At 36.2% G+C, this 25,444-nt stretch overlaps 1 long non-coding RNA gene across 2 annotated transcripts in view; it reads left to right on the top strand.

Moving 5' to 3' along the window:
• The window catches only part of LOC145534669 (uncharacterized), a 99,426-nt gene that overhangs the window by 55,714 nt on the left and 18,268 nt on the right, over positions 1-25,444 (top strand). For both annotated transcript variants that reach the window (XR_014074860.1, XR_014074859.1), the window contains 2 exons: positions 9,838-9,968; positions 25,092-25,213. This is a non-coding gene — a long non-coding RNA (uncharacterized LOC145534669). The remainder of the gene's footprint in view (positions 1-9,837; positions 9,969-25,091; positions 25,214-25,444) is intronic.

Raw genomic sequence — 25,444 nt, 5'->3', positions numbered from 1 at the left:
CCTTTTTCAATCTGTCGAGAAAGGAGCTGTGGACAACTTTCCTACTGGGAATCTTCAGGACTATTGTCTGGAAAATACAGCTTTCAACAAGTTAGGATAATTTTTGCTTCACCTTTGACTTTGTTAGAGAATATACTTTTATTTAGAAAATTGTGGTAGAAACTTCTTCCAGCAATAACATGAATGGTTTTCAAAGTGATCACTAAATCTGGACAAACACAGTTGTTGGTTTTTTTTTTTTTTTTTTTTTTAAAAAAAAACAACGTTATTTTATTTCTAATCATTGCTGCTGCTGCTGCTGCTGCTGCTGCTGCTGCTAAGTCGCTTCAGTCGTGTCCGACTCTGTGCCACCCCATAGACGGCAGCCCACCAGGCTCCGCCGTCCCTGAGATTCTCCAGGCAAGAATACTGGAGTGGGTTGCCATTTCCTTCTCCAGTGCGTGAAAGTGACAAGTGAAAAGTGAAAGTGAAGTCGCTCAGTCATGGCCGACTCTTAGCGACCCCATGGACTGCAGCCTACCAGGCTCCTCCGCCCATGGGATTTTCCAGACAAGAGTACTGGAGTGGGGTCCCATTGCCTTCTCCGTTCTAACCATTATGAAAGTTTAAAAGAGTAAATGTTCTTCTATAATCCACTTTTAGATGGTTTTCACAAAAATAAATGCTCATTTTACTTAAAATTACATCGAGCAGTTATTGAAATGAATTATGTCACGAGATACAAGGACTGTAGTTTGTAACCAGTTATTGATCTTATTCCTAATTCAGTGCCTAATAGACACTAAATGCTCGTAAGTCACTTGAATGGACAGGTGATCAAGTGCAAATATTAGTGAGATATGCATACCTGTGTAGTGACTTCAGTCGTGTCCAACTCTTTGTGACCTCCCAGACTGTAGCCCACCAGTCTCCTCTGTCCATGGGATTCTCCAGGCAAGAATACTGGAGTGGGTTGCCATGCCTTCCCTCAGGGAATCTTCCTGACCCAGGGGATTGAACCCACGTCCCCTGCATCTTTGCATTGCACACAGATTCTTTACCTGTGAGCCATCCGGGAAGCCCATGTAAGATATATGTGTCAGTCACTCAGCCGTGTCCAAATCTTTGTGACACTATAGACTATAGCCCACCAGGATCCTCCAACCATGGGACTTCCCAGGCAAGAATACTGGAGTGGGTTGCCATTTCCTTCTCCAGGGGATCTTCCCAACCCAGGGATCAAACCCAGGTCTCCCGCATTGCAGGTAGACTCTTTACCAATATGACGCTATTCAAATAATAACCAACATGGATTTATTGAAACTATGAACTAGGCAATGGATGTTCACTTTCAAAATGAATCAATGTACATTTATTTCCATTAAACAGAGAACTTTGTAAGTGCATTTAAAATTCTATTTAAGTTCTCAAAATTTGGTGTGCATTAAGCATCTGTCAGAAACACCTTTATTATAAAAATCAAGATAGCCAAAGTTGAAAAATCGTTATGATTTTGCATGGAAATCAAGGATATTACTGAATTCTAGTATTTCAGAAGCCCTTCTCCCCTACCTAGTCAATGAGAGGTACCCTGAATCCATCATCTTCCTTACCTTTGGGGTGACACCTCCTAACGCATTCCTCTAGGTATTACTACATGATTCTGAATTTAGGAGAGGATTTAAATTAAAGTGTGGATTCTCAAAATGTCTTGAATTAAAAGAACCCTAAAGTAAGTCTATTTTCTTACTTTTTGAAATAATTCAGATTATATTTAGGGCTAGGTTATAACTTGAGAGATTAATGTCATTAGTGGTAGGTGGCTCAAGTGGTAAAGAATCTAGCTGCCAGTGCAGGAGTTGCAGGTTCAGTCCCTGGGTTGCCAAGATCTCCTGGAGGAAGAAATGGTAACCCCTTCCAGTATTCTTGCCTGAAAAATTACATGGATAGAGGAGACTGGCAGGCTACCATCCATAAGGTCGCACAGAGTCAGACACGACTGAGCGACTACACACACACACACACACACACACACACACACACACACACATTGGTACTCTTACAAATATGCCTCCTGTCTCCACTAGGCATGGTGCTGTTATTTGCATTAAACTTAATTTATAAAGACCGAGTCATGCTTTGTGCTCGAGACTGAAAATGAATCACTCCAGGCTAATCCTTGACTCTGCTCAGGAAACCTTGTTAAATGAGAATCAGTGCCACCCAGAGAATAAAAAAAATTTTGTGATGTGTTCCCAGAGTGAGAATATTTTCCGTTCCTGACTTGTAAAATAAATGCAAAAGCAGACCATGCATTTGAACGTCTTGGGGTGATGAAAAAGTGAGGGAGAATGAGGGGAAGAAATCTAATTGTTTCTGACAAGCAGAGACCAAAATAAAATTCATAGTCGGCTTACCTGTGCTCACCAGAAACAGGAAAAAGTGTTGTAGCAGTTTGTGTACCCTGTTCCTAAGCTGTCAATCACAGCCTCCAGATACCAATTAGAGGATGCCAGGTGAGAATGACCCACCTGGGTCTCCTTGAAAACCCTGGGTGGGATGCATTTTTAGTGTAAATGGAGAGTACTATGAATGTGTTTTCAAATGACTCATAAAAAGAAAACTAGTGTTCTTTCTGGTTAGGTTTCGAACATCATTTTAGATATTTCTTCTGACTGAGCAGAGAATTAGAAACTTGAAATCATTTTCAAACAAACATTCCACCTGCTGGCATAGAACTATTAAATTCATTGGGCCAATACATTTCAAATGAAAAGTTTATAGTATAAGAATAAAGTGAAATGATTTTTACAGTTCTTTTCAGGCATCGGAATTGCAATCTCTACAGGGAGATAAAAAGGAAATGGAAAACAGTAAACAAACTATACACTAATTTAAACTGAAATGAAAATGTGCTTGCTCATATCCACCTCCTGGCATTTAAATTATTAGTAACAGACTTAGAAAAGGGAAGATGTGTATTAAAAACAGAAAAGGCAATGTATTGATGTTTACATACAGTGGCTAGAAGTAGATGCTGTCTTTATTCATTGAACGTAAAATTAACAAGCTCTGAAGAATCCCATGGACAGAGGAGCCTGGCAGGCTACAGTCCATGGGGTCACAAGAGTCGGACACGACTTAGTGACTAAACCACCACCACCACTAGGAGCTTCTCTGTGGCTCAGATGATAAAGAATCTGCCTGCAATATAGGAGACCCAGGTTAGATCCCTGGGTTAGGAAGACTCCCTAGAGAAGGGAATGGCTACCCATTCCAGTATTCTTGCCTGGAGAATTCCATGGACAGAGGAGCCTGGTGGGCTACAGTATATGGGGTTGCAAAGAGTTGGACAAAACTGATTGATTAACACTTACACTTTATTTCTGTATAATATTAAATTTACAAATAGTATTATAGTTTTGGGAATGTAGTTAAGAGCTATGGCATAAAACTCCTCTTGTTAAAGGTTTTAAAGGTAAAATTCAAGTTATTGGCAAATGTACTTTAGTGATGGTGATGGTATTATGGATGATGTATGCATATGCCAAATTCACCAGGATGTGTATATTAAATGTGTGTGTTGGGGTGGTAACATGTGACTTCGTAGTTGTGACCAATTTATATTTTTGAGTACCAATTATGACTCTGTTTGATGTTCATTGGGAATGTAAACTGTTACTTCTTTGCCTTTTTTTTAATTTATTTTGAAGACTGGGATCATGGTGCATGGAAATATTCATGAGAGTAAAGCAGTTCCTCTAATACAGCTAATTCGGAATTTTTGACACTGAACGTTGAAACCCACTGTCACCTGAGCGTGGCAGAGTGCTCATGCTTCAGCAACTCTCCACGGAGTTTCTTTGATAATTGTCTTTAGAACATTTGCCAGGAGAAAGCGAAGACATCTTCCCTCTGGCTATGTTCCACGAGGGTAAATTTACAGAGCCACAGACTGGCATATTTCTGTGCCACAGTTTTCTCTACAAATGGGCATCACACTGACAGTGAAAATTAGAGCTATCCATAGTCAGGCAGTGTCCCTTCAGTATGAAGCTTTTAAAATGTTTGATCTGTGAAGTAGATCGATTGTAAGCACACCATGGGGTTTCTTTTTTTCTTATTAAGTTTCATTAATGAGATAGAAACATGAATTCAGGGACTTGGATTACCCTTAGCAGGGTTGGAATAGCTACAAGTTTCATTTGGTTTTGTTATTGATCATGGCTTGCATTAGCATTCCACCTAGGGAATAATGCCACTTTAACCTGTTTACTGAGTGAGAGCTGACATGGAAATATTTATAAGATTGATTATTGATCTCATTTCTTGTTTTCATGAATTCTCGTCTCTTTAATTGAAAACAAATACATTTAAGGAGTCCTTTGCAATGTTTTGTCATACATATCTAAATTCTTAATGTGTTAGGAGGGCAATAAAATATTCCTGAAATGTGAAGCTTATTCCTTATAACAGTGCTAACAAGATTTCATAAATATCCAGTCCAGATATTATATTATTTTATGATTTTTGAGACAAAATGGCTGTTGATATTGAGGCTTTTAATCATACACAATTTTGATTAGAAGAGGAGAATATAATAAAAATCAGAAGTGTTCTCAGAAACATTCCTTGTTTGTTCTCTCTCAGTGAAATGATGAGCTAATTATGAAAGGTTTTATACTGAATTACTAGATCAACTCCAGCGAAATCTGAGACCATGTCACATTCTTATTCTTTCTTCAACTTTACTTTGGTATAATTAATATACAAAAAATTACACGCACATTTAATATACACATCCTGGTGAATTTGGCATATGCATACATCATCCATAATACCATCACCATCACTAAAGTACTAAACATGCATATCTATACCCATCACCTCTAAAATTTTTCTTGCATCCCTTTGTAGTTTTTTTGCTTCTTTTGTTAAGAACACACAACACGAGATCATTTCCTTAATATATCTTAAATTGCACAGCAATTTTAAAAGTAGAACAAATTTTAAGAGTACTGTTACCTATAGGTACTATGTTACACAGGACAGTTTTTGAAATAGTGGACATGCTTTGTATTTTAATTCATTTGTCATATATACATAGACATTGCCAAACTTAAACTGAACACTTAAAATGAGTTAATAAATTGTGCGTAAATTAAAATGATAACTTTTAAGAAGTAAATTTGTAACATTTTTACACAAAGATCACACATTTAAAAACCTACATAATGTATTATTCTGAAATAAAATGCAAATATTCATTAAAAAAGCATTTTTGCCAATTTCAATAACTACAAAGCCTGTTGAGCCTTATCTAGGATGACATAAATAATTATCACAACAAATGACAGACATACATACACACGCACGCACACACTCACAAATATATATGTGCTGCCCATTAGAGTAGGAGAATTTCACCTAATGAGGTTTGGAGTCACATACAATTTACAGACTAGCAAGAATTATGGAGTATGTGTTTATCTGTTTAGGGCTCGTTCCATAAATTACGTGAAAGTTAAGTTGATTTTTTCACTTTATTTATTATGTGACATCTCAAGATGTGTAGTTGAAACCTTGAAAAAAATTTATAAGTGCGGTAAGTAGGCTCACATTTCTGGCATTACCTGTCTGAAACCCAGACTTCCACTAAAAGAATCACACAGGATTTATCTAATACAGATACAAACTGTAATAGTAGTTTTCAAGTTATTTTCCTCATGTGACAGTTTTTGAAAAAGCAAATTCTTGCTCACATTTCACCTACCAATACAGTTAAGCATGCGGTCCTGTGCTCAAGCACCTTATTTGTACCCGACTCTTTGCAACCTTATGGACTGTAGCCCACCAGGCTCCTCTGACCATGGGATTCTCCAGGCAAGAATCCTGGAGTGGGTTGCCATGACCTCCTCTAGGGGATTTTTCTGACTCAGGGATCTAACCCTGGTCTCTTATGTCTCCTGCACTGAATTGGCAGGTGGGTTCTTTACCACTAATGCTACCTGGGAAGGCCTGAATGCCTGCTACTCTAGTTGAATTTCAGTGGAAACTTTCAGTGAAACTTCAGTGAACACCTGACGTTTTTGTCTTTTTCTCCATTCTTGAAGGAGTTGGCCCCCTGGACTATGGTTCACAGCTTGAGTGCTTCTTACCTAAACCAGTCCCCACAGGAAATGTTATTTCCACCTTTGGATTTATGAAATCAATTGAAGGATTAGTTGTGGATGATTTAGCTCAGACAATAAAATGAAAAATATATACAGCCTTTTCATTTAGGTAATTTTGCATGTGACAGTCCATTATTGGCAATCTATGGTGTTTGAATAATTTCCAATTTTTATTTCATAGGAATTACGAAGCAAAAAGTCCCCAGTTAGCTGCAAATAAGGCCATTGCCACTGGTCTGTCTTGTTATGGATTTATCTTTTTCTTCTCTCTTCCATGATTTGTGAAATTTTGAGGAGGGATTGCCACCTTGTTTTATTTCTTATAGATTGGATCAGTCACTATTTTTCACCCCAGGACATTCTCAGTTCTTTTTAACTGGGTCATTATTTTTCCAAGATTCTTAGCTAAATGCTTGCTGTCTATCACTGAAAATTAGGAGATCTTTACAGCATGATTTGCCTAGGCCTGCGACGTTCTGACTCAGAGCACTCTCCAGGTATGAAGCCCAGCTGCCCCTGCATTCTGTTAGCACTGCGGGACTGCAGAGAGTTTTTGACTCATTTTTTCTTAAGAAGAGAATTCTTCACATTGAGCTTGTCCTTGAAAAGGACGTCTCTCACCCAGCAGAGTCATGGGTATCACAACACTGTCTGCACAACAGTAAACATCCCCTGGAGTACTATTTCACATTGGCTGTCATATTTTAAAGTTGTGTTATATGTCTATTTTTGTAATTAATTTTTATTAGAGTTGATTTATAATGTTGTGCTAGTTTCTGCTATACAACAAAGTCAATCAGTTATGCATACGTGTGTGTGTGTGTGTGTGTGTGTGTGTGTGTGTCAGTCGTGTCCAACTCTGTGACCCCATGGACTGTAGCCTGCCAGGCTCCTCTGTCCATGGAATTCTTCAGGAACTGGAGTGGGTAGCCATTCCCTTCTCCAGGCAATCTTTCCGACCCAGGAATCAAACTTGGGTCTCCTGCATTGCAGGCAGATTCTTTATGGTCTAAGCCACCAGGGATATACATATATGTATATCGCCAATTCAATGAAAGTTTAGGCAGAACCTAAACTTGTGTGTCAGTTTCTAGAAACAGAATATTTGCAAAAGTATTCTTCTATGACTTGTCTGGAAATAATTTTTGAATTATTAGTGTTTTATTTAAAAGCATTTCAACCCCACTTAGGAGGCTCAATTTCATGTTTTAGTAAACTTGTCAACTTTAGTAAGCTGGTAATGAGGATGCTGGTATCCTAAAACACCTAAGGTACTCAAATAAGCTTGAGACATGAGATTAATAAAACAAACTAAAGCACACAATGGAAATACTCTTGCTGCTTGTTTTACTGTTCTTTTATGAAGCCAAAGTGTATGTATACCATATGATGTGTGTTTCCTCATAAATGAAATTGGTTACCTTGGGAAGGTATTGAAAGAGCATAGTAGAAAGGTCCTGGCATCAGACTGAAAGACCTTTTAAAACCTGTGTCATTACTTGTAAATTATTCGAATTTTCTTAGTTAAAATTTCCTTGATTGCAGACCTCCCTGGTAGTCCAGTGGTTGAGTCTCCATGCTTCCACTGCAGATGGCATGGGGTTGATCCCCGGTCAGGGAAGTTCTGCATGTTGAGCAGTGCAGCCAAAAAAAAAAGAAAAAAAAAATCCCTGATTGTAAAATGAGAGAATAAAATTCCCTACCTCATGTTGTTGTTTGGAAGGTCAATGAACATAATATCTCATAAGTTCTTACCTCTGAGGTTTGAATATGGCCAAGTTCAGCAACTGGATTATTATGCTGGACAAGCTTACTAAACAATAAGTCATTTATACAGAAGACTGGGAGTCTTTCAGATATCTTTAGTCAATCTTCCTTTTAAAAAACAAACCACAGAATTTAGAGCAGAATCAATCTTTTCGTCTGTCATTGATGATTCCTTTGCATACAAATCCCATGCTGTTGTCTGCCTTATTTGTATGGGCTCAAATAAGACAGCGTTGGGCCAAGTATGCCTCAGTAAACCCCCAAATGGGAGACTCTATTCTCTTCACTGTTGTATGGGGTCATGTCAGTGTTTGAAAATCAACTGGCCAACACAAAGCATATGTTCTCATATCTTAAAGATCTGGGCTGATAGAACAGAGAGTTGACATGTCTGACACTGGCTGGTGCTCCTCTAAATGAAGATGAAGAGATACTATCAAAAATGTTATTTTGTTGGAACCTAAGTCTTCAGATGTATGGAGCATTCTTAAACTAAAGTTGAACAGTATATCCTGAAGTACATAAAACAATTTTATAACTGTACCTACAAATAATATTGGACTTCCCTGGTGGCTCAGATGGTAAAGAATCTGTGTGCAATGCCGGCAATGCCCTGGGTTTGATCCACAGGTCAGGAAGATCCCCTGGCAAAGGGAATGGAAACCCACTTCAGTATTCTTGCCTGGAGAATCCTATGGACAGAGGAGCCTGCTACATTCCATGAGGTCACTATTTTCTACATGAAAGGGAAAAATCTGCTTTCAGAGTTAAGTAGAAAAGAAAATGAAAAAGTGAATCCAAATTCATAGATTTTTGCCTCTGGAATATATCACCTAGTTTTATGATCTACTTTCATTTCCTTTAATTCCACACATATTTACACCCTAAATTGAACTTGAATATTAAAAATATTAAATATATTTAATGAAATATATAATATGAAAATGTATAAAATGCTAATATCAAAATGATTGCAATGAAGTTAATTATAATCTGAAATGTGATATACTAAATATTATACTATAAGTTGCATGAAACATAATATATGAAAATATTCCACTGTAAGTTACATGACAACAAACTACATAATTCACTGCTAAAATAACTCAATAGTTTCAAGTAATATTTAGTATGTAATTATTTCAATCAATTATTTCATTGACTAGTAAGTATAACACACTATTTTAAATCTGATTACAAGAGGAAATAAAATTTTAGTGACTATTACACTTTAATGTCAATTACACTTTGGCTTTATATTCTCAAGGATAAATTATTTATCAGGATATAAAAATGTGTTAGAAGGAACTACTATAATGTTATTTTTAATAAAAATTATATTTAATATTTCTGTTGAAAAAGAAGTGAATCACTAGTTCTGCTTTTAATCTCATAGATTCAGAATCTCAAAAAGGAACATTTTTATGTATACTGAGGAACAACACTGAATCATGATTAACATTCTCTCTTGGTCCCAGCACTGTAAATGCCACTGCTTTCTATAAGAGTAACTTCTAGTCCTTTGAGACAGAGAGCAGAATCATATCTTGTAGGAAGTAAAAATGTTCCCTTTCCTTGCTCTAGGGAAACTGTGTGTGTTTGTAAGTGCATATCCATGTGCACAATGACGTGAATTAGAACTGACCCAATCGATAAACCTCAAACTATTTCTTTTCATTGAAAACTTTTGAGTAAAAGAAAAAAAGAAAAATGAATAGCTTCTACTGTTCTGAGAAAATGTAAGGTAAGCTTGAAAGAGGATGTAGGTCCCCAGACAAGCTTGAGACATGAGATTATTAAAACAAATGAGCACACAATGAAAAAACTCTTCGGCTTGATTTACTGTTCTTTTATGAAGCCAAATTACATGTTACCACGTAAAATTAAAGTGTGTGTGTGTGTGTTTGTTTTCTCATAGATAAAATTGGTTACCTTGGAAAGACAATGGAAGAGCAGACTAGAAAGGTGACGACATTAGACTGAGGGAGCATTTGAAACCTGTGTCACCAAAAAAAAAAAAAGAAAAGAAAAATTCCAGTGAACCATTATGTAAGTGAAATATCTAAAGTAGGATCGAAAGGTTAGCTCTTCAGGAAACTGTTGATACTATCTCTCCCCTTCCATATTATGAAAGACACCCTCCACAGACCCAGACCCCTGAACTCATAGGTTTTCTTTTTCTAAAATATTCCCGGTTTCCCACTCTTGATGCATTATGGTAGGTTATTTTTAAAAGGATTCTCATTTGTTCACCTACTATATTTAGAGAGAAAAAAAAAAACTTCCTTCTTTGGACTTTTACATTTACCTTCATAATGTTAATATTCTTTTTTTCCCCCAAGCTTGCACACATAGTCTGTTTTTGAATAAATAACCATCATTCAGGGAGAAACCATACATGATTCTATATTCTTTGAAGAATCAGTTAAGAGATATTTGATAAATCATTTAAAATATATATTAAAAGAACTACCCTAGAAAGATATATTTGGGAGTCATTATCTTAATTGAAATCATTAATATGGTTGAATTTCCATTGGGGAGTAGTATAAGAGAGTTTGTAGAAAAATAAAAAAGGGGACATAAGATGGAACCTTGAAGGGTATCATTAGAGAGAGGAAATAGGAGCTTGTGAAGAAAACAACAAAGAGATTATAGATAATGTGGGCAGGAATCCCTTAGAAGAAATGGAGTAGCCATCATAGTCAACAAAAGAGTCTGAAATGCAGTACTTGGATGCAATCTCAAAAACAACAGAATGATCTCTGCTCGTTTCCAAGGCAAACCATTCAATATCACGGTAATCCAAGCCTATGCCCCTACTAGTAACGCTGAAGAGTCTGAAGTTAAACAATTCTATGAAGACCTACAAGACCTTTTAGAACTAACACACAAAAAGGTTGTCCTTTTCATTATAGGGGACTGAAATGCAAAAGTAGGAAGTCAAGAAATAACCTGGAGTAACAGTCAAATTTGGCCTTGGAGTACAGAATGAAGCAGGGCAAAGGCTAATAGAGTTTTTCCAAGAGAACATACAGGTCATAGCAGACACCCTCTTCCAACAACACAAGAGAAGACTCCACACATGGACATCACTAGATGGTCAACACCGAAATCAGATTGATTATATTGTTTGAATCCAAAGATGGAGAAGCTCTATACAGTCAGCAAAAACAAGACCAGGAGCTGACTGTGGCTCAGATCATGAACTCCTTATTGCCAAATTCAGACTTAAATTGAAGAAAGTAGAAAAAATCACTAGACCATTCAGGTATGACCTAAATAAAATCCCTTATGATTACACAGTGGAAGTGACAAATAGATTTAAGGGACTAGAACTGATAGACAGAGTGCCTGATGAACTATGGACAGAGGTTCATGACATTGTACAGGAAACAGGGATCAAGACCATCCCAATAAAAAGAAATGCATAAAAGCAAAATGGCTGTCTGAAGAGGTCTTACAAACAGCTGTGAAAAGAAGAGAAGAGAAAAACAAAGGAGAAAAGGAAAGATACACCCATTTGAATGCAGAGTTCCAAAGAATAGCAAGGAGAGATAAGAAAGCCTTCCTTAGAGATCAATGCAAAGAAATTGAGGAAAAAAATAGAATAGGAAAGACTAGAGATTTCTTCAAGAAAATTAGAGGTACCAAGGGAATATTTCATGAAAAGATGGGCTCAATAAAGACAGAAATGGTATGGACCTAACAGAAGCAGAAGATATTAAGAAGAGCTGGTAAGAATACACAGAAAAACTATACAAAAAAGATCTTCACGACCCAGATAATCACGATGGTGTGATCACTCACCTAGAGTCAGACATCCTGGAATGTGAAGTCAAGTGGGCCTTAGGAAGTATCTCTACGAACAAAGCTAGTGGAGGTGATGGAATTCCAGTTGAGCTATTTCAAATCCTGAAAGATGATGCTGTGAAAGTGCTGCACTCAATATGCCAGCAAATCTGGAAAACTCAGCAGTGGCCACAGGACTGGAAAAGGTCAGTTTTCATTCCAATCTCAAAGAAAGGCAATGCCAAAGCATGCTCAGACTACAACACAATTGCACTCATCTCACATCCTAGCAAAGTAATGCTCAAAATTTTCCAAGCCAGGCTTTAGCAATATGTGCACTGTGAACTTCCAGATGTTCAAGCTGGTTTTAGAAAAGGCAGAGGAACCAGAGATCAAATTGCCAACATCCACTGGATCATCGAAAAAGCAAGAGAGTTCCAGAAAAACATCTATTTCTGCTTTATTGACTATGCCAAAGCCTTTGACTGTGTGGATCACAATAAACTGTGGAAAATTCTGTAAGAGATGGGAATACCAGACCATCTTACCTGCTTCTTGAGAAACCTGTATGCAGGTCAGGAAGCAACAGTTAGAACTGGACATGGAACAACAGACTGGTTCCAAATAGGAAAAGGAGTACGTCAAGGCTGTATATTGCTTATTTAACTTATATGCAGAGCATATCATGAGAAACACTGGGCTGGATGAACCACAAGCTGGAATCAAGATTGCTGGGAGAAATATCAATAACCTCAGATATGCAGATGACACCACCCTTATGGCAGAAAGTGAAGAAGAACTAAAGAGCCTCTTGATGAAAGTGAAAGAGGAGAGTGAAAAAGTTGGCTTAAAGCTCAACATTCAGAAAACTAAGATCATGGCATCCAGTCTCACCACTTCATGGCGAATAGATGGCGAAACAGTGGAAACAGTGGCTGACTTTATTTTGGGGGGCTCCAAAAATCACTGCAGATGGTGATTGCAGCCATGAAATTTAAATGTGCTTACTCCTTGGAAGGAAAGTTATGACCAACCTAGATAGCGTATTAAAAGGGAAAGACATTACTTTGCCAACAAAGGTCCATCTAGTCAAGGCTATGGTTTTTCCAGTAGTCATGTATGGATGTGAGAGTTGGACTATAAAGAAAGCTGAGAGCAGGAGAATTGATGCTTTTGAACTGTGGTGTTGGAGAAGACTCTTGAGAGTCCCTTGGACTTTAAAGAGATCCAACCAGTATATCCTAAAGGAGATCAGTCTTGGGTGTTCATTGGAAGGACTGATGTTGAAGCTGCAACTCCAATATTTTGGCCACCTGATGCGAAGAGCTGACTCATTGGAAAATACCCTGATGTTGGGAAAGATTTAAGCCAGGAGGAGAAGGGAATGACAGAGGATGAGATGGTTAGATGGCATCATCGACTCAATGAACATGAGTTTGGGTAAACCCTGGGAGTTGATGATGGACAGGGAGGCCTGGCGTACTGTGGTTCATTGGATCACAAAGAGTCGGACATAACTGAGTGACTGAACTGAACTGAACTGAATAATGCTAACTGGAGAAGGAAATGGCAATCCATTCCAGTATTCTTGCCTGGGAAATCCCATAGACAGAGGAGGTCAACTGGCTATAGTCCATGGGGTCACAAAGAGTCGGACACAACTAAGGACGCACGCGTAATAATCCTGACAGACATAAATGCTTCCAGTGAACTGGCAGAGAAGTGATTGCAGCCGGTGGAGAGGCAAGAGTCTTAGACCACTTCAGCCTAGACTTGAAGTGTTTTATTTTTGTCTGTTCAAAGAACAGTATTCTAAGAAGTCAAGACCATTTCCAGAAGAGAATCATCATGATTTGAATGATTCCAAATTCTTATATGAAAAAGAACATAGAAGAAATTAGATAGTTTGGTGAAAGAATAAAACACTAGAAGTGATGAATAGTTATATAAAAGTATTTTCAAGACTTTTATACATAAGAAGAATTGTATATGCTTCCACAGGAAATCAGCAGAACCATTATTTTGACAGACTGGGAGGGTCAAAGTGTGAAACCACACAAGTGCTATAGGCTGGCCTTTAGAGTGTAAATCTTAAAGAAATATGAACTTTAAGAATAAATGGTTATTTATAATAAAAGTTAATAATATAGAGATTTTCAGCAATACATATTGAGAAAGTAATGTTTATACATTAAAAGTATACCTAAAATAAAGAGGTATTTGTTTTATTTACACCTATAAATAAATTTCCTATTTGTCCCAAATTATTTATGAACTGTGCAGTTAAAATTCAGTAAAGCAACCTATATCTTTCAAAATCTGTTTCAGTGGTTGGAGTTAAAGTGCAATAGCTTTTTAAGGTCTGGTGTTTTTCTTAAGAAAACATGGACGGGAAGAAAATGTAGAACAACACTGTCTGAAACTGACATTTGTCCTTAAACACAAATGACTCACTAAAATAAATATAATGCATAATTCATGCCTGGTACAATAATCATATTAATGACATATCTGAAGTCAAAAGATTATAAATGTATTACACAGGTGTTAACTTGTAAATTGCTGCCAGATTTATGGATTTAGCAGATAGAATACAATCTTATTAAATGTGTTAATGATGTTTAAGTGGATATGGAAAACAGAAAAAGTCATTACGAAACATTAAGCTTTGCTAACACGGATTTTCTTCAGGATAAGGAAATAATCTCATGCTATTTTCGGTAGGCAACAATATATTCTTTCAAAAGTGAAAGCAAGGAAAATACATTTTCTGAATTGCAATCTTCTCATATTGTTCTGGCTTTTAGATATAAAAAAGAAGTGGCCTGGTTTATGTGATGTACATATAAGACAAAATAATAACAATTATAACTAGAAACATTCATGAACCTTTATAGGTATGGAATAGTGTACATACATTCTATTTAACTGTTCAAATATATGTATTGCAAATGAAATTATCCAAAGCAAATTTCAAATTTGATCAAGTCAGTCTATAATATTATGGAGTTGTTAAAAAAAAAAGAAATTACTTTCAGGTAGTTTATGTAGGTAAAGGTCATATTTATTTTATTTAAATTATTTCTAAATATAGAATTTTATACACTGTGAGTGAATTATTTTATAAGTAATCCAGAAAAGTTTACAGATAAGAATATTCAAATAAGAGAGTATAATAAAAAGGAAGGTAAATGAGAAGCATTAAATATTAATACCCACATACACATACACATCAAAGACCGCATCAGAAATAAAAACTGCAGAGTGACTTCTGAAAACACATCTGACTTTTAGGAAGCTAGTCTTGTTTGCTCATTGCTTAAAAATAGGTTCACTTCTATGGAATATTCATTTCACTTCTGGATAATAGTCTAAATCCTCTTTCTCAAGGCACTAACTGAAATATTTGGATTTTCCATAAATCTCCAATACAGAGATTTAAGGAGAGAATATTTTTCCAAAAAATTCTATTCTTAAATCACTATATTGCTGATGTTTATATACATAGTGAAGATTCTTGAAGTGGTCTGCCTGATTCTATTATAAAAGTAAATGATTGGTCCATAGGTTTAAGAGATAGGTCCAGAAAATGTTGTGAGTTTTTATGGAAGAGTAAGATAACAAGACAATTTCATTAGTTAAACTTTGGTGGCAATTTATCAAAGCCACTCAATATCAAAAACATAATTTGTAAAAGTGTTTCACAATATCTTTAAAAAATTATCTGAGAATTATTGCTCTACCTTCATTTTTCTGTATCTCAACTCTAGGAATGCAAAATAATTTACATTTGTGGAGTATTATTTTTTCCAGATGGAACAAATAGATATGTTAATTCTTTCATGACTAACATGGTATGATCTGTAATGTTTTTATTTAATTACCAGAGACATTATTTAAATACTATATTAAATTATGGCCTGATTACTTTTGTCTATATGTCACTCATACCATTGATTTATCACTAAAGAAATTATCCACCTTCCAGAAATCTGCATGGCCTAGAATCTTTTATATGTATCCATATGTATATTAAATTAGTACCAAATTTCTTGCCTCTAGAAATTTGCATCCCAATAAGAATTTGCCATCAACACATGTTTATATGACAAATAGCATGTGATAAACAATGCTCGCATAAATGACTAATATGCTTAAAGGGTCTTCCCTGGTAACTCAGTAGGTAAAGAATCTGCCTGCAATGCGGAAGACCCGAGTTGGATCCCTGGGTTGAGAAGATGCCCTGGAGGAGGGCATGGCAACCAACTCCAGTATTCTTGCCTGGAGAATCCCCATAAACAGAGGAACCTGGCGGGCTACAGTCCATGGGGTAGCAAAGAGTCGGACGCGATTGAAGCGACAAAGCACCGCACAGAACAATATGCTTAAAAACAATTTAAAGTGGAGTGATAAATTATTTTATATGTTAAGCCTATATATGTCCTAGTATTTTTAACCAAATGTTGTACTGTTTCCATATTTGGCAGCGACATGTTAACACATGGTTGGTACTCAAATTATATGTAGAATAAATGAATGTGTAAAAAAGCAAATACTTTTAACAAAGCTGGGCATGTATTTTCCTTGCAAAAATCCAGATAAAATCACACTCATCATTCAAGTCTGAGCTCCACAGAAAATATAAACTGGCAACTTTAAACCAGGAAGTAGTAAGAAATGATATTCCAAAACATCTGCATTTTTAATACGTTTGTTTAATTTGGGCATTAACATTCATTTTATTTATCCTGGCATATGAAAGCCCAATAGGTGCCCATGCCTCATTGCTTTAACATATGCTGTTTCAGTTGCTGAAAAGAATATGAGATGACAGATTTGGGGGAGAAATACAATTTCTATCAAGCTGTAATAAAATCATTAACATGAAAGATCATGTCCAGATAAAGTACTCTGAACCTCTGTTATCAGGATGAGAAGAGCTCATTTTAAAAATGATTTCAAGTCTTGTTGATTGAACTTATAGCAACTCTTTTTTGTTTGTTTTTGTTGAGAGATCATTTTTTCACATTTTGGAAAGTTAAATTTTTTGTATGTTTGTTGGTTTCTGCCAAATATCAACATGAATCAGCCATAGGTAAACATATCAGAAGCTCTTAGATTTTATGGTAAAGAAAAATTTGAATCAGACCGCTATAACATAGCAAATGTTTTACTTTTCCCTAGCTAAATAATCCAGGGGGGGGGGGCCTCTTATAGAGCAAATGTCAAAATTACTTTAAAATAATACAGAAGAAAGCCTGGGTTTTTAAACAATAATAGTTTTATATTAAATTATGATTCTTGACCTTAGAAAAGAAAACTTACTGCAATCTGTGATGCAATCTTAACATCAAAACCCTGACAAAACTGTACTTTCAGTCAGATCAACTCTCCTGATTTAAAACAAAAACAAAAAAGGCTAGACATGCTGAACAAAATAATTTTGTTGTTGTTTAGTTGCTAAGTTGTGTCCGACTCTTTGCAATCCCATGGACTGTAGCCCACCAGGCTCCTCTGTCCATGGGATTCTTCAAGCAAGAATACTGGAGTGGGTTGCCATTTCCTTCCCTAAGGGGATCTTCCCAAACCAAGGATTGAACCTGGGTCTTCTGCATTGGCAGGTTCTTCACCACTGAGGGAACAAAATAATATGGAGAAAGAATTATGAAGCAACACTGAGGTAGGCAGTCAGTGATGATATGAGGGGGAAAAGCAGAGTATAAGGGAGGACCAGATACTTAAAAAGTTTGATGCTGCTTTCCACACTGAGGGATCTGGTTTATCTGAAAACTAGAGGGAAGGCTGAAAAAAAGTTGAATAAAGGTTTCAACAACCTCTTGTGTCCATACTGACAAAAGTGAGAATCCAAGCCCCATAAAGACAGAATCCTCTGAATCATGTCAGAATTCAAGTTGGGATCCTTGAAAGACCGCATGTTAACAACAGGGATGAATGAATGCAAAATAGAACATCCTCACAAAGAATTTATCTCCGAAGTAAAGTATATTCTACATATGCATGCAGCTAATGGTATAGCCTTAAAATATGTGAGGATGAAATATGACAGAACTAAAGGATGAGATAGGCAAAACCATAATCACTTTGGAACACTACACAGATATTTTACAAACCAATAAAAGAATGAGCCAAAATGTATCATTCGTGGATACCAGAAATTTGTCATTATAGCAAATTTCAGTGAATCAAATTTGTACATGCTGCATTATCTAATAACATAATAAAAATGCGAATGCCACTTTAGCCATGCTAAGAAAATATAAAACTTTCAATTCATATGGTAAAGAGTAGTGTTAGTTGCTCAGTTGAGTCTGACTCTTTGTGACCCCATGGACTGTAGCCTACCAGGCTCCTCTGTCCATGGGATTCTCCAGGCAAGAATACTGGAGTGGGTTGCCAGTCCTTTCTCCAGTGGATCTTCCTGATTCAAGGATTGAACCCTGGTCTCCTGCACTGGAGGCAGATTCTTTACTATCTGAGCAATCAGGGAAGCCCATAGTAAAGAGGAAGAAAGGTTACAAATCAATGACTAACCAATAGTCTTGAGGAGACAGAAAAGGAAGCTCAACTTAAACTGAATGATACATAAATTTTATAAAAAGCAGCATCTGACTGAGGAGCAACAAAGCCAAATTATGATACTTTGACAAGATTTGGAAAAATAAGAGTCAAAACTAAGCCTGAACAATAAATTAATGAAGGAAGGTAAAAATTATAAACATCGTGAATGAAAAAAATGTCCACAAGCAGTAATCCTAGAGACAGTAAAAAGATAAAAAGAGGACCATCTGACAAATTGATAGCAATAAATTTGAAAAGTTTGATGAAGTAGAAAAATTTCTTGAAAACTATAATACCCAGTTTGACTCAAAAATACGATTATGACATATCTCAAAGAAAGTGAGTCCATATTTCATAAGCTTTCCCACAATGAAAATCCAAGGTTCAAAGAATTTCTCAAGAAATTCTTCCAAACACCAAAAGAAGACATTCTATGAGTATCTCACAAACACTTCCAGAAAGCAAAAATAAAGGTTCAATGTCCAGTTAGTTTTGTCAGGCCAGTGTAGCATTGATAGCACAACCACAGACATTACGAGAAAGGAAAACTGAAAGTCAAATCTACCATAAATATATATTTAAAACTTATGAACAAAATACTCACGAGCATTCCAGTAATAGAAGTTGGTTTAACATATGAAAATTAATCAATATTATTCCCCACACTAACTGAATGAAAGTCATAAGATACTCTGAATAGATGCACAGAAGCATCTGATCAAGTTCAAAGTCCATCAGCCTAGAGAAAATGCTGAACAAACTATGGATGGAAGGAATCTGTAGCATCTGATAAAGCATATATCAAAAACATCTACAGAAAACTTCATATTTATTTATAAAACTTTTCCCCTGGGACTTAGAATGAGAAAAGAAAATGTCTCTTGTCATCACTTGTATTAAAAATTGAAGGTTCTAACTAGCTCCATTAGAAAAAAGAAAAAAATGAGCATTGGAAAGTAAGAAATTAAAACATCATTTTTTAACAGGATATATGACTGCATAAATTTAAAATACAAATTAATTTATAGATAAATTAGAATTAGGGAGATAAGACAAATTACTGGGTACAAGGACAATAGGGAAAAATTGTGCTTTTTTCAAAAAAACCCATTTACACCCATTAATTCAATTATGAAATGTTATAAATTCTACTTACTAAAAGTCAGAGACAGTATTAATCACACCTCTCTATTTGACCTTTCAAGCCACTACTCCAGTCTGGCACTTTTAATCTTCTGATCTCATTCTATTTTTCTAAGATTTTATTTTTTAGAGCAGCTATGGTTGCACAGGAGAAAAAAGAGGAATGTACAAAGGTTTTCCACTCTCCCCTGCCTCACCCATTATCAGCATCCCCCATCAGAGTGACACATTTGTTAAAACTGATGAACCTACATCAACACATCATAATCATTCAAAGCCCATAGTTACCTTAGGGTTTACTCTTGGTGCTGTTTTTTCCATGAGTTTAGACAGATATTTAACAACAGGTATCCACCACGACACTGTCATACAGACTAGAATGGGTTCATTGCCCTAAAGATTCTCTGTGGTCCACCTAATCATCCCTTCTTGCCATCCTCTGAGAACCACTGAACTTTTCTTATGTTTATGTGTCCATAGTTATGCCTTTTGAAAATGCTATAAAGCTGGAATTCTACCACACATAGCCTTTTCAGATCAGTTTCTTTCACCAGATTCCGAATATTTTAAACAAGATTTCCTTCAACTTATTTTCTGTTGCATTCAGAGTAAATTTTCAGAGGGTAATTTTTTTATGGAATTATACTCCCAAGTTTGGTGGTAGTTTGTGCCAGAAAAATATTCCACTAACGACAAATAGGGGAAAAAAAAAAAAGCTGTTACCAAAATCTGGTCTTTAAAAGACATCAGATGGTTGCAAAAGCAAAAAAGAGCAGATGGACTAAAATTTCAGAGTGAAAACAGGCATCAAAACTAAGACAACCATAATCAGAGGTGTTGTTATTTTCTTCTTTTTCTTCATTTACTAATTCTGGTTGCTTTGATTGAGGAGAGGGGTTTTGCAGGAATAAAGAGAAATAGCCTTAGGAGTTTCAGACGATGGAAATAACATACCAACAACTTGAAGGACTCAAACACATAGATCATTTTTCTGATGAGATGTTTGCTGAAAGCTAACATTGTGAGGAGGGGGACGAGCTAGGACAAAGATAACTAACCCTACTAGAGAAAACCCAAACCCAAGCTCACCATCCCGAGTTTGAAAGTTCATAAGAGACAAGGGACTGTGAACAAAAGTCAGCTATGGAGGGGAGGTGGGGTGGGGGTGAATTAGATGTCCAGGAGCTTTTAGAATATGGAATTTTTGCCAGGAGATTAAAAAATAGATAAATATGATCCAAAAAGTTAAAGAAAATGTTAATTTACAAAAGTAATTTTAAAAGCAAATTATAGAATATGTAGGTAAACATGTGAAGTCTCTTCTTTTGGAAAGTTTTTCTAAGGTGTTCTGTTGTATTAACCTGAAAACTTCTGTCTCCAAACTCAGAAACAACTAATCATCAAAAGAAGTTATTTCCTGGGGGTGGGGAAGAGTGATAGAGGAAATGTGAAGCACATTTGGCAAAGAAAATTTCACTTTTTAAAAATGAGTTCTTAAAATGTATATGAAAATGATAAACAAGTTCCCCAATATAAGGCAAAGTGTTAAGAGTGGGCAAAATATAAGAACTGCTTAATATGGCTAATTAAAAAACCTGAAAATTTCTTTACTCACATTAATTAACGAATATTGCAATTTTTAAAAACTGAAATGCAGTTGTTTAGCCTATACACTGTGAAGGATTTAAGATGACTTTGTGTTTTTAAACAGATGTAACAGAAATAGTTAATTCACTTTCTCATCATGTGAGAATTAATACTGTCGGGATATACAATCCAGCACTCTTGAAACGTAAATATAAAATGGAGCAAATTTTCTATCTTCAAGCAAATTTTACTTGAAGATGTCTATCAGCTAAGAATATTTAATCAAATGGGGTGAGGCTCTTTTCTCTCATATCACCAGCACGCTGGGCATTGTCAGTGGGTGGTGTCAATGTACCAGATGCAATATCAGGCGTCTTCTTTCTCTTGGCATTTTCCATGTGTTTCAAGTTGGCTGACACAGCATTCCACAACAAGAGAGGAAGGAAAGAAAGCATTCTTTTTCATTTATGACCATTTCTGCTTTCTCCCCTTTCTCCCTTTTCTTCTTGCTTAAATCTCTCACTGTGAGCATATTCATAGTTCTTTTCTATGTTTCTCCATGCTAATTTTAAAACACATGTAAAAACATAAGGATGATCATTTTCATTGTTTTACAAAAATAGATCGCATCATTACAATGTAGGACACCATGATACCCACGGGAATTTCTGCAACTTTAGAGATGAAATTTACTTTAATAGCTTACTATACATTTAAAATAATCAATCTTCTTCTCAGTGCATGGATATCATATTTGTTTCCAATTTTTGCCCCTGCCAATACACTCCAATATATTGGCATTTTTATTTTATGGTGAAAGGTGAAATTACTGATTCAAATGGTAAGAGTATGTTTATTAATATTGTTTTTGATAATAACACTGTCTCACATTTTCACCCATAATGAATAATAGAAATTTCCTTGAAAAACTACAAACTTAATCGTACTTATTTTTGTCGATCCAATGGCCAAAAAGGGATGGTACTGTTTCTTAAGTTTGTAATCACTGAATATTAATTATGATGATCACTTTCCACATATTTTGTTGCTATTTCTTTGACATTCTGGAATCTGTTCTTTATAATATTCACACACTTTTTACTGTGTTTTCTGGAGCTTTTTGTATATGAAAATATTAACCATCAAATATTTTTGCTTAAGTCAGCTATTTTTCTATTGACTTTTTGTTGCTATTTTTTAATATGAAATAATTTAATACAATCTTAATTAAGGAGGTCTTCCCAACCCTTAATTTTAGTTTTGGTTCCTTAAATTTAGGTCTTTGTTTTTATGGTATGTGTGAGTGCTAAGTCACTTCAGTTGTGTCCAACTCTTTGTGACCCTATGGAGTGTAGCCCGCCAGGCTACGACTCCCATGGGATACTCCAGGCAAGAATATTGAAGTGGGTTGCCATGCCCTTCTCTAAAGGATCTTCCTGACCCAGGGATCAAACCTGTTTCTCTTAAGTCTCCTGCATTGGCAGGCAGGTTCTTTACCACCAGCACTACCTAGGAAGGTTTCTGTGGTATAGAATTGTTATTTAAAACATGAATATAAATTTATATGGTATCAGATAAATATGGGTACACAGTTGACCCTTGAACAACATGGGTGTGAACTATGCAGGTCCACTTACATGTGGATTTTTTTTCAGGACACACGACAGTACTACACCACCTGCAGTTGGTTGAATTCATGGGTACAGATCTGAAGATACGGAGGGCTGACTGTAGAGTTGTATGTAGATTTTTGACTGTGCAGGAGTTCAGTGCCCCTAACCTGCCTTGCTCAAGGGTCAACTGTACATGCTCATTTTCTCCACCAGGTGTGACCTACTTGGGGGCAGGAACAATTCCAAGCTAAGGACTAAAGAGACATTTTTAAATGAATGACTAAGCACTTTATATCTCTCCAGGTCATGGAGCAAAATACATATAATGCCACAGAGTACATTCAGATTGAAGAATTGCTCTCTGCAGTCAAAATGCCAGGGGATTCTGCATATTTGTGGGATATTGGTAGCTCAGTTCAGTTCAGTTGCTCAGTTGTGTCTGACTCTTTGTGACTGCACGGACCGCAGGATGCCAGGCCTCCCTGTCCATCACCAACTCCCAGAGTTGATTCAAACCCATGTCCGTTGAGTTGGTGATGCCATCCAACCATCTCATCCTCTGTCATCCCCTTCTCCTCCCACCTTCAATCTTTCCCAGCATCAGGGTCTTTTCCAATGAGTCAGCTCTTCGCATCAGGTGGCCAAAGTATTGGAGTTTCACCTTCAGTATCAGTCCTTCCAATGACTATTCAGGACTGATTTCCCTTAGGATGCACTGATTAGATCTCTTTGCAGTCCGAGGGATTCTCAAGAGTCTTCTCCAACACCACAGTTCAAAAGCATCAATTTTTCGGCACTGAGCTTTCTTTATAATCCAACTCTCACATCCATATATGACTACTGGAAAAGCCATAGTCTTGACTAGATGGACCTTTGTTGACAAAGTAATGTCTCTGCTTTTTAATATGCTGTCTAGGTTGGCCATAGCTTTTCTTCCAAAGAGCAAGTGTCTTTTAATTTCATGGCTGCAGTCACCATCTGCAGTAATTTTGGAGCCCCCCAAAATAAAGTCAGCCACTGTTTCCACTCTTTCCCCATATATTTGCCATGAAGTGATGGGACCGGATGCCATGATCTTAGTTTTCCGAATGTTAAGTTTTAAGCCAACTTTTTCACCCTCCTCTTTCACTTTCATCAAGAGGGGAAAGCACAAAATGCAGTTTATTCCCCTAAGCCTGTTTACCTTGACAACTCTCACAGCAGAAATATCCTATTTTTGTAGCTCAATTCTTATGTGTCTGTTCTTTACCACTCTGCTAACATCTGGAGGCCAAAGCATTACCTTCTATATTTGGCACAGGAAGGTTCTAGAAGGTCAAGAGGAAGTCTGTCTTCCCTCCCCATCACTGAGGACTTTAAATTTGGACTGCTCCTTTCATACAAAGGAGATCAAGACTCAGAAACCAGTGAGATTTGAGGAGTAGTTATCAATAAGACAGCAGAAAACAATGAACAAGAGTTTGGTCTCTTAGTTCTGCTGGATTCAGTCAGTTAATTACCAAGAACTGAAACATCCTATTGAGAAAAAGAGCTGGCATTTCTGTTTGTGATCCAACAGCCCAGGTATACCGTGGTGAAACCATACCAGTCCTATTTAATCCTGTCAAGGCAGGGTCCTGGCAAGAGTATAAAGCAATTATTTGGATTTATTTTCACTTCAGATGAAGTGAAACTGTTGCCTTTTTTTTTTTTTTTTAGTTTGAATAAATTGTTTAAAAAATAAAGACACTTTCTTTCTATGAAATCCTTCAAAGTGTGGAATCTTTAGATCAAGTTTACACTTTAAAAATACATACATTCTCTGGGAAGTGGTGTAAATATTGCACCATTGTTTTTAAAATACATTCACATCTCTTCATTTTCTACTCCTTGTTCTCACTAACATCTTATTTTTACTTTAGGTTATCCAACTTCGTGCAAATACGCAGAAGCTACATATTGATAATTTCCATCTACTTGAGTATAAGAATCCATAAAAATGAGTATATTTTCTTTCATGCATTATTATACTAACAGCTCTTTTTTGAAGTAAAAAGTAAAAAACAGCCTTCTTTGTTTATAACATGGTTACATGGTCTTACAATCATCGATGGTGTTCTTTACGTTCATTCTTTTCTTGTACAGTGAATTAAAATAATTTCTATTGAATTCACATTTCTAACCACACTCGCTATTTAAAGGTGAAAATGTCTTTAATTTCTGGGAAGAACCTTTGGTAACCTGATATCCCACACAATTATAATACATAACATGAATATGTGTGTATCTGTCTCTCCATGTGTAGTATCTGGGGCCTGAGAGCTAAGCCCTGGCTATTTTGTCTTTATGGTAATCACTAGGATTTACATTTGAAAGTTTATAAGATAATTGGGAAGTATGTTGTAGGTATATTTTTTATTATTTTGGATTAAAACTTGCACATGTGGCAATATAATCAGATTGATTGTATTCTTTGCAGCCAAAGATGGAGAAGCTCTATACAGTCGGCAAAAACAAGACCAGGAGCTCAGATCATGAACTCCTTATTGCCAAATTCAGACTTAAATTGAAGAAAGTAGAGAAAACCACTAGACCATTCAGGTATGACCTAAATCAAATCCCTTATGATTATACAGTGGAAGTGACAAATAGATTTAAGGGACTAGATCTGATAGACAGAGTGCCTGATGAACTATGGATAGAGGTTCGTGACATTGTATAGGAAACAGGGATCAAGACCATCCCAATAAAAAGAAATGCAAAAAAGCAAAATGGCTGTCTGAAGAGGTTTTACAAACAGCTGAGAAAAGAAGAGAAGCAAAAAGCAAAGGA

This window comes from Giraffa tippelskirchi, chromosome 14, assembly GCF_054371585.1.
Source record: "Giraffa tippelskirchi isolate mGirTip1 chromosome 14, T2T-mGirTip1v1.2.pri, whole genome shotgun sequence".
Classification (NCBI taxonomy): Eukaryota; Metazoa; Chordata; class Mammalia; order Artiodactyla; family Giraffidae; genus Giraffa; species Giraffa tippelskirchi.
The sequence above is the reverse complement of the archived record's forward strand: the minus strand, read 5'-3'. Positions and strand labels throughout refer to the sequence as shown.